The sequence below is a fragment of the Thamnophis elegans genome, chromosome Z (assembly GCF_009769535.1).
Source record: "Thamnophis elegans isolate rThaEle1 chromosome Z, rThaEle1.pri, whole genome shotgun sequence".
NCBI classification, from domain to species: Eukaryota; Metazoa; Chordata; class Lepidosauria; order Squamata; family Colubridae; genus Thamnophis; species Thamnophis elegans.
This window is the reverse complement of record NC_045558.1, coordinates 96,179,461-96,200,534: the sequence shown is the minus strand read 5'-3', so window position 1 is coordinate 96,200,534 and position 21,074 is coordinate 96,179,461.

Below are 21,074 nucleotides of genomic sequence, written 5' to 3'. Positions count from 1 at the left end.
GTTTCCTTCCTGTTTAGCTGCAGAAGGAAGCAGTGGTTGAGCTTGAAAGCCTGCAGAACATCAATGACACTTTAGGGAATATACTCAGGCTGACACAAGACAGCAGTTATACTGTAATCAAAAATGCTTACTTGCATCTTTCTTCAGATTTCTTGTGAATGAAATGTTTAAAAATTAGATGATTGGTCTAATACTTGGCCAATGCAACTTCCTGGAGTTGATGACTTTTGAAAGATGTATGGAAGAATTGTGTAACTTATTTTTTTTGCCACTATTAAGCAGTACTGCAACTAGAAATGCAACAGTTGATTGAGAGTTGTGTTGGTTAATCTAAGGTGTTGGGATAATTGAGGCCACATTTGCAGAAACACTCTTTTAAGACTTGATACGTATAAATAGTCACCAAACTTCCAATGTTTTCCTCTTTCCTATATAGTAGCATTCTCGATAGAAGAATTCTGCCTCCATTAAGTGACAAAGGATTGGCGAAGAAGGCTACTACCTGCAATAACCTCGAATGCTTGCATTGATTAATCGTACAAAGCTAATAAACTAACCAGAATAGGCCAAGTGACATACAATTCCCATCTCCATAATTTAGATTAAAACAAAGTACAACATAAATCCATAAAAATGATACATGTGCACACATGCACGCACACACGCACAAACTGACAGCCCAACCAGAAATTTAAAAGCTTTGATTGCTAAAGAGAGCAATATTACTGTTCATGGTTGAAGGGTAATTGGGTGAAGTTGGATCTTAATGGGGAATTGAAGAAAATTCTTCCTAAATATTGAATGAACAATGACCTTAATTTATTCGCTGAATTAAAATGCTGCAATATTTCATTTAATGTACTTAAATTGCACAATGAAGCAATCAAAACCTTAATAGCGGGCAAAAAAAGCAAAGTAAAGCAGCTAGGTAGGAATAACAGTAATGAAAAAAATTAATTTCAGTAATAGAGTGCTTTTTTAATGCTCACAGTTTCTCATATTCATTCTCAGAAATTAATAATATTGTATAAAAGTTGTGAAATATTTAGTAACCCTTTCCTAAGAAAAAGTACAAGCTTCGCCCAGGATATGGTTAGCATGCTTACTTGTTATTCAACAAAAAAGTGGATAAGAATTTTAAAAGTCATTTCTTAAGAAATGCTTTACTGTGGGTTTGGAAAAAAATATCAATATAAACTAAATGACAAATTACCCATGTGGGCAATTCCTAGACATGCAATTGAAAATATGAATATAGCACAAAAACAGGATAGAACCACCTACAGACAACTTCTCACTTTGGAAAGGGGGGTTCTACAACTAAAATCCTTAGAGGTATTGAAAGAGGAGAAGGTAGTTCAAACATGGTTCCAGTATGGCCAATTATAGGCCAGGTGGAAAATAGACCAAAAAAGTGGTTTTATCCAAGTTGAGGATAATTTGTTTAAACAAATAAGAGATCAAAGTTTAATGCATATAAAGAGGATATATAATGTACTAATACAGATGGATTCGGAAACAGAACTAGTTAAAGATTGTGTGATAAAGTGGGCTCAAAATATTGAAGAACCAATAATGTTGGACACATGGGAAAGAATATGGGTAAGAAATGTGAAATTCACACAAGCACAAAATCTGAGAGCAAATTTTTATAAGATGTTTTATAGATGGCATTTAGATCCTAAAAAACTGGCTTCTATGTACCCGAATGTACAGCCTAAATGTTGGAGATGTGGTTCTCTCGATGCTACATATTTTCATATATGGTGGACTTGTCAAAAGGTTAAGGCATTTTGGATAAAAATGTGGTGGATTATGCAAAATATTTTTAAAAGAAGCATAAAGTTTACTCCTCAGTTATTTTTACTAGGTATATGTACTGAATTTACAGTGGTAGAGACTAATTTGGTTCTGCACTTAATAACGGCAGCAAGACTGTTGGTGGCGCAATACTGGAAGAAGGAAGACTTGCCTACAACTCAAGAATGGACATTGAAAGTTACAAACCTAGCCGAGATGGCTAAAATATCAGCATATCTTAAAGACCATTCAAATGAGAGATATAAACGAGACTGGAAAAAATGGATTGACTATATACAAAACAAATACGGGACTAAGAAATTACAGATAGCCTATGTTTAAGATTAGGAATAATGTAAACTGCTTAAAGTTAGTGCAACAGGAAGAAGCTGAGTTTAATGCAGAGATGTTATTAACTTCTTTTTTTTATTTCCTTTGTCTTAATATATTTTAGACTGTATTTGTTAAAAACCTATACCGTGTACGGGCTCTGGGAAGTCGGGGGGGGGGAAGGGAGGTGGGGTGTTAGGGGGGAGGGGGGAGAGGGGATATATAGTATGTGTTAGATTTTAAAGTAACGTGACTGCACTTGTATACTGTTGTTCTTTAATTTCACTGTAAAAATAGCTGAATATATTAATAGATAGTAGAAATACACCGAAGGGAGGAGTAGAAGGATAGAAGAAAGAGGGGTAGAGAGGGTGGGAGAGAGGATGGGAGGGAGGGTGAGAAGGAAGGGAGGGAGTATACTGGGAGAGAGGAGTGGTAGAGGGGAAGGGGAAGTAGGGTAGAGGGGAATGTTGGAGGGAAGATGGAAAGTTGGAGGGGGGCGAAAGAAAGGGTGTATGGAGGGTCGAAGAGGTACATTGGGTTTCTATTTTGGGGGGTATTGTTGACAAGAGGAATGGCTGTGTTTATTGTTTAATGTTATATGGCCCCGGTTATGCACAGTATATATGTGACTGTATGAAATGAAAATGGAAAATAAAAACACATTTAATTGCTAAGAAAAAGTACAAGCTTAAAATGCATTGTGTTCCCACCTTTTTCGTCTCTTTTTTTCTTCTCTATTTCTTCCATTCTGTATACTATGTGGTTTTTTTTAATGTTTCTTATATTAACTGGTGACCTTTCAAATAGTTTTCTGCTTGTATTTTAGTAGTGTTCAAGTTTCAAAGTCAAGCAAGGTCAGGCCTGCTCAGCAAGAATTCATTGGGGAATTCCTGGGCCACAGATTAAATTGAGAAATTGTGAAAAAAACCTAGAAAAATGCAGTGGCACTTCCTTTAACCAAGAAAGCTACCTAGACAAATACATGAAATGAGTAAGAATTACGAGTAAAGAATCTACTTTTAATGTAGTTGTTCTAAAAGTATCATCTTTCTGTCTCTCTTTCTTCATTTCAACCAATCTCCAATTTATTTTCATTTTAAATTCTTCATCATGTCTCTAAAAGCAAATGCAATTCTCCGGTGCCTCTGCAGAAGAATGGTTTTCACATAATGAGAAGTAATTATTCTACTTAGGTCAGACCACCCTCAAACCTTCTGTTCGATTCTGAGCATTTCATATTAAGAAGGTTTGGAAATTGGAAGAGATTCTGGGAGGGGTAATAAGGTCAACCAGGTACTAAGAAATTGAGATTGAATGAACAAAGCCTTGATTTCATTAAGAAAAAATGTTGGGAAAATATAATAGCACTCTTTTAATACCAGGAAGTCATGTATAAGAAATTAAGACCTGTTCTTTCATGTTTCAGAGTCCTTGATATAAATAATGGATTTTAGTTACAGGAAGGCAGATTTAAATTAATTATTGGAAAAACACTTCAATGGAAACAGCAGTGGAACCCCTTGTTCAGAAGTGAGGGTCTTATTAGCTACATTGAAATAAAGCCAGCCTCTTTATTTCCCAATATGTCTTCTACCAATTAATTTAGGAACTGGCATCTATTTGTTAGTTTTCAAACCAGGGGTGAAATCAGTAATGGGTTGCAGGTGGTACGCCCCGGTACGGGCATACCGGTGCATGCCCGGAGTACCGGGTACCATTACAGTATGGTGCTCCGGAGGGCCCACCTGCCCGCCTGAGCTCCTTACCTATATTTGAGCTCTTCGGCATTTCCACGCACAGAGCTCACGGCACCTGCTCAACACTCTGCCAAGCAGCTGGAGCATTGCGGAGGCGTCGCAAGAGGGAAGGATGCATGCGTGCGCACTGCACAGGTTCATTTAGTGGACGCCAAGCCCCGTTGCAACCAGTATGGTTGCAACGGGATTCGGAACCCACCACTGGGTGAAATGCTATAGGTTCGGGTGTGTTCGCCTAAACTGGTAGTTTAAAAAAAATGCTTTAAAAGGTTTTTTTTAAAGTTCCGACAGTTAGCTATGTGACAATCAGTTGTGTCTGTGAGGTTTCTGCTTGTTGCAGGGGCCACTTTGTGTGAAATCTAGCTGCTTTTACATTGTGTATGAGTCAATTGTGCAGCCATGACTACCCGGTCACATCACCACCAAACCACATCCATCCGGTCATATGACCACCAAGCCACACCCACAGAATCTCTAGGGAAAATTTTTGAATTTCACCACTGTAGTAAGAAAAAGAACTAGCTCTTTTGGAAAGATAAATGGGAAGTTCATTTAGAAAGGTAAATGGAAGTTCATATAGCAAACTGCCTGATTTGATGTTCTGTGCTACTGTTTATTTAACATTTTGAACAAATGTGTCTTGTAGCCTGAAATTTCAAGTTGCCACTGATCTATAACTTTTCAGTTTAGGCTTACAAAAAAAGGTGGAAATATATTTGAGGCCTAATGGTTGCCCTCAACATAAACATTACAGGTAGTCCTCGACTTACGATCACAATTGAGGCCAGAATTTCCACTGCAAAGCAAGTTGGTTGTTAAGTGAGTCATGCCTGATTTTATAACTTAGTTTTGCCACAGTTAAGCAAATCTCTGCAGTTCTTAAGCAAATGTGGCTTCCCACATTGAAGTCAGCTGGGAAGATTGCAAATAGTGATCATGTGAACCCAGAGCACTGCAACAATATATTCTGGCTGCCAAGTGCCCAAATTTGTACCATATGACCATAGAGTTACTATGCCATTGTAACTTGAAATGGTTGGTAAACAAATGTTTATAAGTCGAAGACTACAGGTAGATATACAAGTAGACCTTGTTTAATTACTACTCTTTTAGCAACCATTCAGAGTTACAGTGGGGTGATATACCACTTCCCAGTGCTTTACAGCCGTCTCTAAGCGGTTTTACGGAGTCGTCATATTGCCCCCAACAATCTGGAGGCCTTCAGAAGGATGGAAGGCTGAGTCAACCTTGAACCTGGTGAGATACAGACTGCCAAATTGCAGGCAGTCATCAATCAGCAGAAGTAGTCTGCAGTACTGCATTCTAGCCACTGTGCTGCCATGGCTCTTAGTAAGTAATAGTTATGATTTCCAGCCATCCCAGCAGACCTGTGATTACAATCTGGACACCTGATGGTTGCAGCATTCCACAGTCACCATTTGTAACCTTCCCTCTACAGCTTTTCACAAGCAAAGTCAATGGAGAAACCACCAAGGAAGGCTGCTAATTGCTCTGATGTCACTCACACCCTTCCCCTCCTAGCAACCCAACCCCACTGTGTTTGTGCACAACGTCTTGCATTGCGCTTCCCTGCTTGTAAGCCACCTGGGACTTACTTAAGGATCTGTAGTCCTTGCTTAACAATGACTATCAGGAATACTGGGATTGCCATTTCTAAACGATGCAGCCATAGTGTTTTATGACTGTATAGCCTAGTGATGAAAATTCTGGTCTCAGTTACTGTTATTAACCAGAGAATATTTGTATACTACAGAAAGTTCATCTTTAATATTGTAAGGTAGTATTTTTCAACTTTTGTCAACTTTAAGATATGCAGCCTTTGGTTTCTAGAATTCCCCAGCCAGTATGGACCAGCTGGGGGTAGTAACTGCTGTGTGAAGAATGACGTGTTATTGCCACCATGCTGTTGCATGAAGCAGCCAGGCAGGTGTGTATCTGCTATGGAATGCGGATGGGTACACACTATGGAGTATGAGATCTCCGGGATTGCATGCTCCATAACTAGGCTCCTTGGGAGAAAAAGCAGTAGCAGCGGGAGCAACTTACAACCGTGGGATGCTGCAACTATTGTAAGTGTGAGCCAATTGCAAGGTGTCTGGATCTTGATCATGTGACTGTGGGGTATCAATGTTTACCTGATCATTGTGGTCACTGATCAATGTCCACATTCAAGCTCTTCTCAGATACAGTTTCTAAGTCATGATTTCCCCATCTTTTTTTTTAATCTATCTCACATTTTGCTAATAAGATATTAAAGGGCATATTATTCATCTCAGCCACATCTTCCAAACCATCCAGGTTAGACTGAAATTGTATTCTGTCATCTTGATAAGGGCCAAAATACAAGCATCCTTCAATCCTATTATCCAAGATTTTAATAAAAAAATATTGAACAATACTGATCAGAATACAGATTCCTGAAGACCCCACTAATTATTGATTTCCAAGCCAAAGTAAAGTAATTAATGCTACTTAATTACTCTACTTCTTTAATTGTGGTAAGCCCATCTGTTAGAGACCTATTTTACCACAGAGCCACCCAAATCAAAATGCCATATGGAACTTTGTCAAATGCTTTGCTAAAATCAGAAGAGAGGTAACCAACAGCATTGGATTCACCAATTGTTAAATTGTTAAAAGAGAAGGGTTTTTGTCTCATGCAATCTATTTTTGACAGAGTCATATTGGTTTTTATGAATCTCAGCATTGCCTTCAACATACTTACAATGGTCTGCTTTATTTCCTGCTCTAACATCTTTCTGGGAAGGTTAGGCTTACTGGACTAACTACTTGAGCCTCTTGAAAATGCTACATTTACTCTTCCAATCTGTTGACACTACCCCAGGATTCCTCAGAATTCCTCAGAGTTAACTAATACTCTTCAGCCAGTTCCTCTAATATTCTAAAATGCATTTCATCAGGACATTTGTTTTTCACATGTATTTCAGATATATGTATACACGCATGCCAGATGTACAGTAACTTGCTGAGAAAAAGGTGGGAGAGAAGAAACATATACATACAACATCCATTTGCCTTAGATCCTTCTCACAGGCACAATACACTACTTGATCTCTTTTCAACCATTTATAAACCGTGGCCATAAGAAATGTTCACATTTTCTTTACTGTAATAAAGACATGGAAACACTTCTTATGGCCAATGTTTATAAATGATTGGAAAGAGTTCAAGAAGTCATACTTTATTGTTTTCTTATCTTGTTATTGATCTTTCCAGTCCAATAGAATGTTGGAAATAAGTTGCTCAGAACTTATTACATCTACTTATCAAACAAAACAAGGCAAAATGTAGTGTTCATGCAGAAGCCAATAGGTGAGCAAAAAACATTCGAGAAAACTCCCAATGCATCCCTATTAACTTCTCTGTTCTTATCCCCCATCCATAACCATAGTTTGAATGGATTCACTGCTTTTGCAGTTGTGAGCAAACTTTTAGGTGATGCAATTATTATCTTAGTGACAGTTCTTCTGACTTCCAGTCTCAACGTGTCATGAGTTGGCTCATGTGCACCCCCACCCTACCCTGTCTTGTGAAAACAAGTTCAGTTAGGAAGTGAGGCTTCTGCAGGGCTCATCAGAGAGTGCAAAAAAGGGGGAAATGAGGAAAACATCGAAGAATTAACCTACAAAACCATGTCAGCACCAAGCAAGGAAGTGAAAATAATTCCAAGAAACCAATGGCTTTTACAATGATTCATTTTATGGCAATACAGTAAGTTATAGAAGTAACAAGCTGAGATCAATGGAGATAACCAGTGTGATATAATACTCAGTTCTCTACTGTGTCTAATCTAGCACTACCAATTTGGGATTCTCCAGATGCGGTAGATTACAATTCCCATCATATCTATCTGTTCCCTAGTGGTCCCCTATCCGAGTTTTAACCCTGTTTAGCTATTGCTAGTTTAGCCAAGGTCAGCTAACTATTGCCACCTTGATTTAAACCCAAACTTAGCCACAAAGTTGTTTGCATGTTTATGGGTCATTTCTTTTTCAGTTTAAATTACTGCATAATTATTCCAAGGATAAAATTGATGTCCCTACTGCCTTTGGGCCCAGTGGAAAGTATAAACAATAAAATTAATAATCAATTTGAATAATATGGAAAAAATCCCATCTGTTATTTCTTGTCAATGCTATATATTTCATTACATCACAAGCATATAAACAATGCATTTTTAAAAAGTGATGAAAATGACACAATGGAATCTCTTGATGAAATTCCTAATTGAAGTGGAGATGGAGGTATTATAGTTAGCCAATTCATTTGATCCAGGAAAGAGCAAAAGTTAAAAAAACAAATAGTAAATGTATTTTAAAGAGCTGTATGAAAAGTCAGCTTTTTAAAAAGTCCAGTTTTTAAAAATAAAAAAAAATTCTGAATGTAAATCTATTTTCACTCCTTTGTAAAGCAGATTAAAAATAAAATTTGGTAAATCATTGATTTGGATGCAAGAAAAGGAAAAACGCAACTACGTTAAAAGCCTCAAAAGAATATATGAATATATACATATAATGTATATTATCCTCAGTATGTGTGTGTAAATTGTATATAATAGAATAACATATGATATATGATAATATAAGAGTGTAAGATAAGGTAATATATGATATATGATAATATAATAAATATAATGTAATGCAATAATAATTAATATAATATTATAGTATTGTATTGTATTGTATTATATTATATTTATATATTACATGACAGCACAGGTTCTGAATTCCCTAACTCTTTGTTGCCCTTTAGGTATCATCTGGATTTCACACACATGGCAGCAGTAAACAGAATATTGAAATTATTTCCCAGCATTTAATTTCATCCACAGAAATATTTGTCACATTATGCCTTATTTCACAAAGCAGGGCTTTGTGATTCACTATCAATTTAGAGACAGTCACAACTTTTAAAAATTTAATCAGGCTTGCTTAAATACATGTGTAATTGCTTGAGAAAACCCATCGATTTTGCTCTTACTTTTTTCCTATATAGGTTTGCAACAAGCAGCTGCAGCCTCATATAGTTGAGAAGTCCTGGGGTATATAAATTCAAATGTAGCTATTCAAGCTAAGAAGTACATTCTTTTTTTAATCCAATTTGATTCTCAGTGAAATCATTAGTTTTATTGGTGGGGGTACAGGGTTGTGCCAATGCTGACCTAAGGGTATATGGCACCCCTGGGTCACACTAACTGTTGGCGCCATCTCCTGTCAATGCAAAGATTTGCATTTTTAGAAGAATTGGGAAACTTTGGTAGCTAGTGCTCATTCATTCATCCATTTGTTCATTCATTCAATTTTTATAGCTATCTTAGTTAATGACTACAGGCAGCTTACAATTAAAAAATATATTACTAAAATATTTTAAAATAATAAAAACAATAGAAACATCAAAAATAAATGCATAGTTGGCCTCCTGGCAATATAGCTGGGAAATATGGCCCTTACTACATTCAGGACACCAGGCTTTTAAGGCTATTCTGTAGACCAGTGGGTCTCAACCTTCCTAATGCTGCGACCCTTTAATACAGTTCCTCATGTTGTGGTGACCCCCAACCATAAAATTATTTTATGTTTTCCATATTTTTTTGAAAATATGTGTTTTCCGATGGTCTTAGGCGACCCCTGTGAAAGAGTCGTTCGAACCATAGGTTGAGAACCACTGTTTTAGACTATACTTTAGGCTATAGCAGGGGTTGGCAACCTTAAACATTCACAGAACCACAAAGGTCCTAACTGGAAGCCCCCCATTTAATTCTGGAGCAACTGGAAGTCCAGTTCCCCCATCATAGAGTTACCTCCTAGTGCCTCCTCCTTTTTCCTCTACCTGTCCTAACCCTATCAATTGTGGAGCTGACTGGCGACAGGGAGCTGCAGCAAAGGGATGAAAGAGCCACATGCAGCTCCAGAGCCATGGGTTGCTGACCCCTGTGATATAGTATCCTTGTATTTGGCCTTAGACTAAACCCAGCCCTGGTTTGAATAAACCCATTTATGTTTTTGGAGTTGCTGGTACCCCAGTGTTTAAGAACTGCTATGATAAGGATTTCAGAGGGGTGTTCTTATCTTTTTTCCCCCTCCATAAGAAGAAAGAAGAAAAATAGAGTGGGAAAACCCAAGAAGGTTATTTGTGGACAGACAAGCTCACGTCACAAAAAGTGAAGACATCACTGCGAATTCTTATTGAAAAAGAAGAGGGTGGGAAGCAAGGTGATTTAAGCTCACTGGGCAAGTTAGTTTAAGCCAGTCACTTATAACCCACTTCAGTCTCACAAACGTCTTTTTTTAGAAGGGGGATAGGAGGCAGAAGAGATATGTCTTCTTGACCTAAGAGATGTGTGTGTGTGTGTGTGTGTGCGCGTGCGCAGACATCTGTATATACCGTATGTGTATATGCACATCAATGATGGGATTCACTTACCTTTCCTACCAGTTTGCAAATGTGAGTGCATGTGTGTTTCGTTTTGACCTGCTGTATCTGTACATGCACACTACCTTCTGCGCATGCACAATGCTCATGCATTATGTCAGGGGAGTGGGCGGAGCCTCCCGCAGTTGCTGCTACCGGTTCACCCGGACTGGAGAGAACTGGCTGAATACTACCTCTGATGCACATGCACACACATATGTATATTACTAAAATTCTCTTTCTTGTACCCTTTAACTGAGCAAAATGGTGTATTTTAGGACAATAAGGTGCTTCAAATGTGCTAAATTACAAAAGGTGTCCAAAGTTGGGGGCCCACAATTTATATGGAACTAAAATTTGGCAATTTGCATAGAACATTTTATCTCATAAAAATTATCATAAAACCATTTCTAACAATGCAAAGTCTTAAAAGTCATCCTGTGCTGATGTTTGGCACACTATACAGTTCAGCACAAACTTTTTTCAAAGCAGGTACAACTCTGAATATCTCCCTGAATTTTTAAGAACTTTTCAAGTACATTAGAAGGCATAGTTGAAGGCATTGAGGAATCTGGTAAGGAAATGACAAGAGATTATGAGTTGTCTGGTATATATAATAATCAGAGAGGAACCTGGTATACAGTACTATGAAACAAACATAGTACTGTATAGAGCTGTATATATTTCCACCAACACTGCTGGGCCCAGCCCATGCCACAGAGATGCTAAAGAACATCATTTGCATATTACTAAATGGCTGTGCTGAAAAAGACCAGGGGCTGCAGGCTTCTCGCATAGAAAAAGAGGCAATGGCTGCAGGCCAGTTTCTCGGGGTTGTGTGTGACCAGCTGCACCAACAAAGGCCGGAAGTAGCCACCCGCCGTTTCCTGCTGCAAAAACTTTTTTAAAAATTCTGACTGTCAGGCAATGAAACCCAGCAAGAGATGAGGCGTTGGAGAGTCACTGTTGCTGCACAAAGGTAAGTCTAAGGCTCCTGCCATCTCCACTTTGGCCTGCCTGCACCGTCCCGCCTTGCCGTGAGTGACATTGAGTTGGCCACGTCCATTCAGTCACATGACATCCCCCACATCCAGCCATGCCCATCCAGTCTTTAGGATGAACCGGTTGTTAAATTAGCTGGATCCCACCCTGGCACCTGCCACATGCTCTTAACATTTCCAAGGGAGGTCCTTCTTTCATCTAGGCTTATGTTTTACAATCTTGGCAATTTTAAGTTGTTTGGACTTCTGCTGACTGGGGAATTCAGGGAATTTAAGTCTCTAGATCTTTAAATTGCCAAGGTTGAAAACACTGATCTAGGCACTACTTCTAGTATTCGTTCTTTTACTTACATATTCTTTTCCACAGTTATTACTTCAAGAGATAAACAGGGAAAGCTGTCCTTTAGGGAGTTGCAAAATACAAAACAACTGCTTTCTGGGCATACATAGTTTTTAAAATAGTGTAGGAAGCCCCCCCTCCCCAGATTAAAATATTCTCTATTCTTAATATTAATATTAAAAGAGGCAAATAGGGGAAAAAATAGAGAAAACATGTTCTTAAAGGCAGAAAACCACCTCTGTCTTTCCTACCAGCCTCAAATCTTTAGAGATGGATATTTTGTGCTCATTAAGAAAGGCTGAGCCAATCTATTCATTAACAAAACACCTTCAATTCAGCTGATGGGTTTAAGAAGGACAGGACATGACCTTTAGGCAGTGGTGGCATTCAAATAATTTAACAACCAGTTCTCTGCCCTAATGATTTCTTCCAATAACCAGTTCAACAAACTGCTCAGAAAGTTAACAACCGGTTCTCCCGAAGTGGTGCGGACTGGCTGAATCCCACCACTGCCTTTAGGACATAATAGGATTTATCCACCATCATTGAAATACCAAAACACACAAAGCTCATTACACTGCACAACCCCCTAGAACAGTGATGGTGAAAGACCGAGTGCCCAAAACCCACTTATTTATCGCAAAGTGCCTACACGGCAATTTAACCTGATTAATGAGATTTTACTACCTAAAATAATGATAAACAAGACAGAGTTCTGCTAATTGTTCTAAGAAAAACATGATAAATGCACTTTTATGCCCCTTTATTTTTTTCTGCTTTTTTGAAATACTATGTTTAGCAACAATAAATAAAGAAAAACTTTTGTAATATCATTTCTCTCTTTTCCTCCTCCTCTCTCTTCCCCCTCTCTTTCTCTCTCTCTTTCCCTTCCTCTGTCTCTCTCTGTTTCTCTCTCTCTTTCCCTCCCTCTCTCTTTCCATCCCTCTTTCTCTTTTCCCCCCTCCTTTCCTTTCTCTCTCTCTCTCTCTCTCTTTCCCTCCCTCTCTCTTTCCCCCTATTTTCCTCCCTTCCTCTTTCTCTCTCTTTCCCTAACTCTCTCTGCCTCTCCCACTCTTTCCCTCCCTCTCTCTCTGCCTCTCTCTCTTTACCTCTTTCTCCCTCCTCCCTGGGGGGGAGGGGAGGAACTCCTGAACTGGTGCTGGGTGGTGGGAATCTGACCTCTGGAGGCCAACAAACTGAGAAGCAGCATGGCGAAGACCAGCTGGGAGACAGGGCATCCCAACCCAGGCAGCTCTGCAGGAAAAGCAACTGATTGGATGTCAGTTGCTTCATTTTGCCCAGCTGACGCAGGATTGCATTGGGCCTCCACGCTAAATTTCAGTGTGCATTGGGCCTCCACGCTAAATTTCAGCACCCAGTGTACAAGGTGCTGTAAGAGTAGGGGCAGGCCATGGGGGCAAATGTACTGCACCTAAGTTGGAATGCTGTTTCACACTTTTTTTTTTTTTAGTCTCTCAAACTTTCGTTTCCCTGCAAATGATGGCGAGAAATACGACAGAGAAACGCAACGGAGCTGGGCTGGCATGACAGAGCATGTGCCCACAGAGAAGGTTCTGTGTGTCACCTCTGGCACACATGTCACAGGTTCACCACCAGGGCCCTAGAACATGCCAAACCCTATAAAAATCCACCTGTTCCTAATCCAAGGGGTCATCCAGCCCAGAAACATCCTTCTGTCACTGAAGTTTCTGGCATCCAAATAAACAAAGACCTTATTTCCATGTGGCCTCCATTTTATTACCAGCACCTACCTTTTTCTTGGCTTGGAATTGGATCGGATTTCTCTTCCTACAATATATGTATGTATGTATGTGTGTGTGTGTGTGTGTGTGTGTGTGTGTGTGTCTGTCTGTCTGTGTGTGCGCGCGCACACACACACACATTTGATGGATATGTTATTAAGTGGTGAGCACAGTTTCCAGTTACTTAACACTGAAATATGAAGCAATTTGCCTTGCATTTTTTTCCAGTATTACACAAACTGTTACATTTTTAAAGAAAACAGGTTAGAAAAGGATATCTGTTCCAATCCAATTTTTGCATTTTACCCCTTCTCTTTCTGTAGGCTAATCTTGTCACAAGGGCAGCTTTTTGATGAAAGAAACCTCTCCTTTTGTTTATATCTTTGTTCTGGTAAATCTGAAACAAAACAAACATGAAATTCTTCCAAAGAAATGTAATACAGCTTTTTGGCTTACATTTTTGGTCTTGCAAAGTTTACAAGAAAATAAACATTAAGTTTTCCCAAAGAAATGTAGCAATTTGGGAAAGTTTGTGAAGAAAGTTTTCTTCCTACGTCATGGCAAGATACCTGGGAACCTGGACCCATAGATACGAATCAACAAGCCCCAACAAAGTCCTAATTCTGTGCAGCTGGTTTGGATAATTCAGCCTGACTATTTCTTGATTCCAAGGATACTTTAACGATATGTTAATTATGTCAGTTTGACTTTCCACTCCATTTTGGCATAAATTAATGCCAGTTTTTACTCTTAATCATTTTTATGTATTTACGATCTCAGAATAGTGAGCAACTGACCGATCTTCAGCAATTATGCTAAAAAAGACTGTTGTGGAAGACTACAAAAAGTCCTGCTTTAGCATAACTTACTGTCTTCATACATTCCCTAAGGGGAGGAGGGAATTATTCTAACCTCTTTCTTCATAGGGGCATGTGAATATGTCCGCATCTGAAAGTAGTAGACACATTCTTTACCTTCCCACTTCTCTAAAATAGGCCTGAGTTGTTATACAGGTAATCTTTGACTTATGACCAGTTGCTTAGCAATCATCAAAGTTATAACAGACTCCCGCGAAAGCTTATTGGGATTTAATTTTGAAGTTATGATTTGCCTATGGTCCCATAGTCACATGATCACATTTTGAGTGTTTGAGTGTTTAGATTTAAGGCAGTTTGCAGCATCTCATGTCATGTGACCACAATTTAATTTTTTTAATTTTGGTTCCTGATATTTAATTTTGGGTTTCCAGCGAAAAACGGCCAATGAGTAAAAAAAAAAATCACTTAACAACTGCTGAAAAAAATGTAAAATTGGATCTGGTCATGTAGTGACTGTCAACTCGTGAAGAATTCCTGACCTGCTCTCGAGTTGCCATAGGCAGAGGGATAGAGAACCGAGCCTCGCAGCTGCATCAAAGAACTTTCATTTCAGTCAAAACAAAGCACGTTCCAGCCAGCAACATCAAAGTCATATCCACAGAGACCAACAGTGGCCAGAGGCAGTGACTTCTACAACCCGTGAAATTGCTTTATTGGGGAATGTGGCTGATGACACACCTTGGGGAGAGGGGGAGAGAGGGCCAGAGCCAAGGCGCAAATTAAGTGAGGTCAGAGTTGGCCTCACTTGGTCTGGGCTGATATGAAGCTCCTAATAAGCAACTGGATTTCTTTTGACGCTTGGCTTGAGTTTTATGATTTTATTAAGGCATCAGTTGCACATGGATGCTGGTGCTGCTGCCATGAGGAAGATGTCAGGGCTTGGATGGTCTGTCTGCGGGGGCCCTGAGGTAAGCCGGTATGTAGCACATTGGGCATCTCTTCTCCCCCACCTTGCATCAGTGGCATTGTCATACTTCATGGCCTCCTGCCCTGTCATGAGCAAACAGAAGTGGCCCGCAGCCATGTGGGCTCCTGCTGCACATGAGTGCTGGTGATGCCATCCCAGGCAGGTTTCAGGGCATGGATGGCCTGGCTGCGGGGGTAAGCCAATGTGGAGCATGTGAGGCACCCACTTCGTCTCGTGGCTGCAGCACTGGGAGCAACCAGACAGAATGGGTGGCTGGCTGGATGGCTGCATAGGCTCTTAAGTAGGGCTTATTTTGGCTGGTAGGACTTAGGTGCACATGGAAAACATGCCAGGTCTTATTTTTGGGATAGATTTTATTTTCGGGAAAACAGTCTTATCAGCATGACAAGGAGCTGAATAAAGGGTATGGGGCAGAATTTGTGCAGGATTTCTTCCTCATGGTTATATGATTCATGTTGCCTAATGCGGTTATGTTATGTCAAATTTGATAAAGAATGTCTTTCTAAGGCTGGCCCAAATCCAGGACTTGAGGTAGGCCTTTTAAAAAATAAACCTAGTATAAACCCTAACTGTAACCTTTGGTTGCTCTTAACTGAATGTTTATTGAGCATGAATTGATATGAAGATTATATTTTGTTTATGAAAGGACTATTTAAATTATTAAGAATCATAAAAAGTGAAAGGCAGCAGGGATTATGCCATTTTTTTCTCTATTCCTTCCTTTGATTCATTAGACTTGTTTATAGTTGGAAGAAGGGACATGGTGTCTCGGTAGCTAAGACACTGAGATTGTCAATCAGAAGATCGGCAGTTCAGCATTTTGAATCGTTAGTGCCACGTTACAGAATGAGCTCCTGTTACTTATCCCAGCTTCTACTCAATCTAGCAGTTTGAAAGCATGTAAAAAATGCAAGTAGAAAAAATAGGAACCCCCTTTGGTGGAAGGTAACAGCATTCTGTGCACCTTCAGTCATGCCGGCCACATGATCATGGAGACATTTTCGGACAGGGCTGGCTCTTCGGCTTTGAAACAGAGATGAACACCGTTCCCTAGAGTCAGGAATAACTAGCATATATGTGCAAGGGGAACCTTTACCTTTTTATACTGTTGGAGGAACATTATTTGATCTGTTTCCAAGCCAATTGTGAAGAAACACACTGGGCAACATGCTTGAGATGGAGGATGCTTTTCATTCAGCAGCATAACAGAGAGCACTGCTCTTGTAGGTGGTCACAGATTGAATGGCAGAGTCAGCAATATTTATACAAAAACTTGTTCTTTGTTTATGAACTTGGTTACAGAGGTGTTGCTGCTGGGAAGAAATGCATTTTTTCACCCTGCAGGGCAGTGATGAAATTCAATTTTTTTTACTTCCGATTCTGTGGGCGTGGCTTGGTGGGCATGGCAGGGGAAGGATACTGTAAAATCTCCATTCCCACCCCACTCTGGGGCTCCGAACTACTCAAAATTTCCTCTCCCAGTTCTCCAGAACCTGCTGAATTTCACCCCTGCTTCAGGGTATATTAATTCTTAATCTTTTTTGTATTGGAATGTTGGGTTTTTGGTGACATTGGGTATTGTCATTGTGTGGCTAAAAGATTTCCATGATTTGCGAAGACTTCTTTTAGTATGTTTAACTTAGTGGGAGTTTGTCGGTTTCTTAATGGGATACGTGCTTTGTTAATTTCAGCCAGTGGTGGGTTGCTCTTGGTTTGGCCCAGATCCTGGGCCATAGTGGCGGTGGCAGGAGGCTCTGCTCACCCACCTGGACACTTCTGTGCATGTGAACGTGTATGTGTGCACGAGCGAACCGGTAGTAAACAAAATTGAAACCCACCACTGATTTCAGCCTATGTTTTAATATAAGTAGAAATGCTTTTGATTGTCTGCCAGTTCTTAGTGGGTCAGGGGAAGCCTAATTCTTGAGAGTGGAGTTGGTTGGTTAAGAGAGGGGTGGGTAATACAGATGGCACCTGGATTTTTTTTTGCTCATTTTTGGATCCAGTTAAATCCTGAGCACCTTCAAATTGCCATGTGCGTATCTTTAAGAACACTCTTGCTCTTTGTATTTTGATAGTTAAGTGTGTGGAAGATTTTGAAGCAGATCCCATACCCACCATTTCCATTCATGCCCTACACATCAAGAGAAAAGACAAAAAGCTGTTAATATGATTTTTTGTTTGTTTTTTATTCCAAACTTTTATCTGCTGTTGACAAAGTTTTCAATCAGCATTTAATCTTTAATTTCCTCTTTCTGCTATGCCATTTTCTACTAAATTTCACATCTAAAATAATCTAGCCAGTTTTAGAATTACTTTGATAATCCTGATATACTGTATCTGGTTTGATTTTTCTGGTTTATAAAATAGTACATAATAACTTTCTCAAGCACTTCCCTCATAAAAAAATAAGAAAAGAATCAATAGTATCATAACTTTGACTTGCACTAGGCTCAGGAGCACATGGAAACTAGGAAACTCTGCCATAGAGAGTTAACCCTAGTAAACTCAAATGGACAAATTGGGTCATGTTTTCTCACGACAGTCCTGACAGGATACAGTGAATACAGTGTCCACTGGATTCCTTCTCCCCAACTTTTTCACCTCTGGCTTAGCTCCAAAATAACTCTGGCCACATGATTAATCATGTAAGAATATCACACACACACACACAAACACACACACACACAAACACACACACAAAATATACTCTCTCTCTCTCTCTCTCTCTCTTGTTTACGATTGGTAGACAGATCTTTTACATTTAGAATAGAATAGAATAACAGAGTTGGAAGGGACCTTGGAGTTCTTCTAGTCCAACCCCCTGCTTAGGCAGGAAACCATACACCACTTCAGACAAATGGCTATCCAGCGTCTTCTTAAAAACTTCCAGTGTGGGAGCATTCACAACTTCTGGAGGCAAGCTGTTCCACTGATTCATTGTTCTAACTTCCTTAGTTCTAAGTTGCTTCTCTCCTTGATAAGTTTCCACCCATTGTTTCTTGTCCTGCCCCCAGGTGCCTTGGAGAATAGTTTGACTCCCTCTTCTTTGTGGCATCCCCTGAGATATTGGAACACTGCTATCGTGTCTCCCGTAGTCCCTCCCCTAGTCCTTAGCAAAATTGAATCCAAGATTCAATTAACTGTACCTTTTAAATTATGTGACTGGAGAAAGTGTTGGGGTAGCAAGCTTATGGAAATTCTCAATTATCCAGGTCAAAGTTGTCTCAAAGGTGCTTTTTCAAAAGGCAACTGGACTGTTTTTTCCTTGAGGAAGCTTTATCTGTTCTGGCAGGATGATGGGGGCAATGAAAAAATTAGTGACAGGATGTGGGGGGTGTTGGAAAGATCATATTTTGTTTACTGGTCTATCATCTGGTCTTTAGCAGCTTCCATGAGAGCTCTTGAGCTCCAATATATCATTCATATATGATAAATTATAATCTCACAATCTACTTGGTTTGCAAATGATAGACACTTATTACATGGTTTTCAATAGTGATTTGAGGTTTGTTTTCATTGTATTGCAGTAAAACTTTATTTAAATTAGAATGGAGCATGGGCATGTATTTGTATTTTGAAGAATTTAACTTGCACTGAGAGTACCTCCATGCTTGGGTTTTGTACTACTCAAAGCCCAGGTGCAATTGCATTATTTATTCATTAGAAACTGACATCAGTAAAAACACTAGGCTATCCTGGCCTTATTCTGCCTCTTGGGTTTTATATACATCTAGTATCAGTAAAACTATAAATTATTAAAATTATGGTAAAAAGAGAGGTGGGGGAAGCATGGGGAAGGTGCTATTGATCCATCAACCACTTCCAGTGTGAACCAATTTCTCCTGGCAGAGCAAATCTTCTGGGCCTTATAGAAGATCAGGAGAGTGGGAACAGATCTCATGCAGAAGGGGGCAAGGTGTCAGGAGCCATTACATTAATCATATTTTTGAAAATTACAACTGTAGCTTTATATGGTCCTCATTCAATTTCATTTTTTAAAAAAAGCTTAGAAAAATAATAATAATGCACTAGAGTTTGCTATGATATAAAATTTATTTAAAACAGATAAAAATGTAACATTATACTTAGTGTCATGATCATACAAGTGGTTACAGCTTAGATTAACCATTTACAATTTATTTCTCATCTCTTCAAAGAACTGACAGATAGAAATACTGACATTTTACCTCAAATGGAATGTGATGGCTATACCACAATTAAATACAAATATAAAACAGCATTTAGAAAATAAAAGTTGTCAAAGGTGTTGATAAAATTGCTCCTTTGAACAAGATTCAAGATACTGACACTGTACAATATTCAAGCAATATCATTTCAAATTCATTCAGTTACAGTAGACACTAGCAGCTGGAGAAATTGAATGACAAGAATTATGTGTAAACGTAAATGTGTAAACACACACATAAATTTACTATAACATTCTCCCAAAATGAATAGCTATTTTGAACCCAATGGGATTCCATAGAAATCAGAATCGATTTTGGCAAAGGACTGCATTTAAACAAACATAGTATTCAAGTAGATAGGAACTGAGTGCAACTCTAGTGGCTTTTTTACCTTTGTGTTCAAATCATTTAAACGATAACTTAATTCAACTGTAACATAAATAAGATCCATAGATAATTATTAAATAATACCTCTACATAGAATTCCATAGCAAATGAACACACACTTTATACTTATGAATTTTTAAAGCTTGAAATGCTATCAACTTAACCACTTGACCTTGTTAGAATGAGTCGGTCTGTTTCTATCACTAGACTCTTAAAAGGGTGGTGATGATGCTTGTTGACATAACATAGGTGGCTTGGTGATATCAGAAACTGTCTGGTAAATAGTCTGACACAATGGCAGAGGTTTATTAGTTTGCTTAAATCAGGAATTTATTTTGGACCAGGATTACTGTACATAAAGCAAGGTTAAGCAGTCTGGGAGTTGTTCACCTTTTTACACCACAATTATTTTCTGCACAATAGTGTGGCTAATGATAGATGATGATGGAAGTTATGAACTGAACCTCTTCTAAAAAAGAAACCATGCCTGCCTGCAGTCTATTTAGCCTCGGTAAAAAAATGGCAAGGACACAGACTATACTGTAGGCCCCAAATACTAGTAAAGACAGGAATTGCAAACTTCTCTTATGTTTCATCCTGTAGTTTCAGCTAGCTACCACCAGCTAGTACTCTTATGTTTAAATATTAAACAGTAGTTTAATGTTGTATGTACCTCAACATATATGCCACATGTGGCTATAGCCCTGTGAACTGTGCACTCAAGAATGGCTGAAATCTAAACAACTGTTTTACGTTCATCTGACAGCATTGGTATAAATAATAAATAAATATCTAGTACTGAAGTCCAAATTCAAGATTCAACAATTCCGACACTATAAATATTAAATATGCTAATAAATTAAAATAATAACAAACTATTAAAAACCGATCACAGTGATATTTCCACAGGGAAAGAAGAGCCTGGGTGAACTGGGAACTTGCCATCATAAGAATACATTTCATTGCAAAATATTTGATATTTGAAAAAAAAATCATTTTTTCTTACAAGTTAATTATTATCAGTCTTAAACAACTGATGTTTTAACTGCAGTAACCTCTCAAATGGTAAAAGATCTGAAGGCAAATTTCCCCATTTCCACGTACTATACACATGTGAGATGCTCTTCTTTCAATACCGTACCAATAATCATTTGAAGTGAATGCTAATCTATAAAAATTTACAGTCTGTTTTAAAACAAATTACAACTTAACCCAGTGTTTCTCAACTTCAGAAATTCTTAAGA